Raw genomic sequence first — 2,802 nt, forward strand, 5'->3', positions numbered from 1 at the left:
TGTTGAGATTGCTTTCACTTTAATGTTTTTTTTAATTTATCTGCTTCCTCGGGATACGACCGTCATTGGCGAGGCCAGCATTTATAGCCCGACTATCACTGCTTCTGAACTCTGTTGTTACGATGAGATTGGCAATTGTGTGAATCTATAATGAAGTTGTTTTCTCAAATGTGCTGATTGAGGTTGTGATAACTGATCGACCTTAAACCTTAGATAGACACAAATTCGGTTTCTCCAGTGTTTTGTGTCTATCTTTGGTTTACTCCGGCTTTTTGTGCCAATCTTCGGTTTAAACCAGCATCTGTAGTTCCTTCCAACGCAACCTTAAACCTTAACCCTTGAGTATTGCTCCCCACGGATGCCGTCTGAACTGCTGACTATCTCCTGTATTCTCTGTTTCTCTTTGAGGCTGGGATAAACGTCATTGAGCATTGAATGTTATGTTCCTGGCCATCATACTTGCATGTGATTACCCATTGCTAGATACATAGGAAGAGGCCATTCAGCCCATCCAATCTCTCCTATTCAGTGAGATGAAGACTGACTTTTCCCGTTCCTTCCTTTATCTGCTTTGTCTTCAGTGATCTAATGAATGTCGTCTGTAAAGTGGCACGGTGGCGCAGCGGTAGAGTTGCTGCCTTACAGCGCCAGAGACTCCGGTTGTATCCTGACTACGGATGCTACTGTACGGAGTTTGTCCGTTCTCCCTGCGACCACGTGGGTTTTCTCTGGGTGCCCCGGTTTCCTCCCACACTCCAAATGAAGTACAGGTTTGTAGGTCAATTGGTTTTGGTAAAATTGTATGGGGTTTGTACATTCTCCCTGTGGATCTTCTCCAGGTCCTCCGGTTTCTTCCCTCATTCCAAAGATGTGCAGGTTTGTAGGTTAATTGGCTTCTGTAAATTGTGCCTAGTGTGTAGGGTAGAACTGGTGCAGAGGGATTGCCGGCCGGTGCGGTCACGGTGGGCCGAAGGGCCTGCTTCCACGCTGTGTCGCAAAACTAAACTAAAACTAAACGGATTAATTAAGTTAGCACCACTGGTCTTATGTGGGAGACTGTTCCACAGCTTAAACCCCTTTGTGCAAAGAATATTCCTCTCCAGAAATACAAGCTGTAATTTAAGTTATCCTCTTGTACCAGACTCCCCCTGGAACTCCACCACCATTCATTAACTCATTTCAAGCTCCCACAATGGAGACATCAGCACCATATCCAGGCTGGTTCTCCAGTGCAATACTGGGAAGAGTCAGTGCCAGAGGCCCCTTCTGCAGTTGTACAGGGCCCTAGTGAGACCACACCTGGAGTACTGTGTGCAGTTTTGGTCTCCAAATTTGAGGAAGGATATTCTTGCTATTGAGGGCGTGCAGCGTAGGTTTACTAGGTTAATTCCCGGAATGGCAGGACTGTCATATGTTGAAAGACTGGAGTGACTAGGCTTGTATACACTGGAATTTAGAAGGATGAGAGGGGATCTTATCAAAACGTATAAGATTATTAAGGGGTTGGACACGTTAGAGGCAGGAAACATGTTCCCAATGTTGGGGGAGTCCAGAACCAGGGGCCACAGTTTAAGAATAAGGGGTAGGCCATTTAGAACTGAGATGAGGAAAAACTTTTTCAGTCAGAGAGTTGTGAATCTGTGGAATTCTCAGCCTCAGAAGGCAGTGGAGGCCAATTCTCTGAATGCATCCAAGAGAGAGATGGATAGAGCTCTTAAGGATAGCGGAGTCAGGGGGTATGGGGAGAAGGCTGAAACAGGGTACTGATTGAGAATGATCAGCCATGATCACATTGATTGGCGGTGCTGGCTCGAAGGGCCGAAGGGCCTACTCCTGCACCTGTTGTCTATTGTCCCTTCTGCAGATGAGAGGGCAAGCAGATGCTCTGTCCGCCCTCTAAGATGGATGGTCAGGATCTCGTAGCAACCCTCAACAAGGAGTAGAAACATTCTCCCTTCACTCGACGTCACAAAACACAAGAGAGACACAAGGAACTGCAGATGCTGGACGCACTGAATCACTCTAGTCAGAAACTCAAGGTCATTTGCTCGGTCTTACATTCCTTACCTGTGAGGCTGCTGTGTGTAAATTGGTTACGTAACAACGGTGACCACACTGCTTGATGCTCGATATCCTGGATATCTTGTGATTGTAAAGGTGCTACATAAATGCAAGTTTTTTTAATTAAACTTGCAAAGGACTGAAGAACTGTCGGTGGAGAAAGAGCAGGTCATTGTACAAATGTTGAAACTGATACTGGTTTACAAAAGAAAAGACACAAAGTGCAGAGGTAATTCAGCAGGTCAGGCAACATCTGTGGAGAACACGGATAGGTGATGATTCGGGTTGGGTCCCTTCAGTCTGATTGGGCGGGGTGGGGAAAGAAAGCAAGACTAAGCCTGGCCGGTAATAGGTGAACACATGTGAGAGTGGGTTTTGAAAAGGAGTGAGATAAAAGGATTGAATTGTGAATTATGAAGCCGGAGGAAGGAATGTAGGTGGAGGGGGAAGGGAGAAATTGGTGTGAGTCTAGGTGGGGCACCAGGGGAGGGGGAGAAAAGGGGATGTGGGTGAGAAAGGGGAGGTGGAGAGAGTGGGGGAGAGAGTACAAATGTTGTATGGGCCGCACTAGGAGTATTGCACTTGGAGTATTGATGTTTCTGGTCACCACTCTATGGAAAAGATGTGATTAAGCTCGAGAGGGTGCAGAAATGATCCACTAGGATGTTGTCTGGATGGAAGGGCTTGAGTTATCAGGAAGGATGGGAAAGGCTGGATCTATTTTTGCTTCCTTTCGCTGAC

Source organism: Rhinoraja longicauda, chromosome 33 (genome assembly GCF_053455715.1).
Source record: "Rhinoraja longicauda isolate Sanriku21f chromosome 33, sRhiLon1.1, whole genome shotgun sequence".
Taxonomy (NCBI): Eukaryota; Metazoa; Chordata; class Chondrichthyes; order Rajiformes; family Arhynchobatidae; genus Rhinoraja; species Rhinoraja longicauda.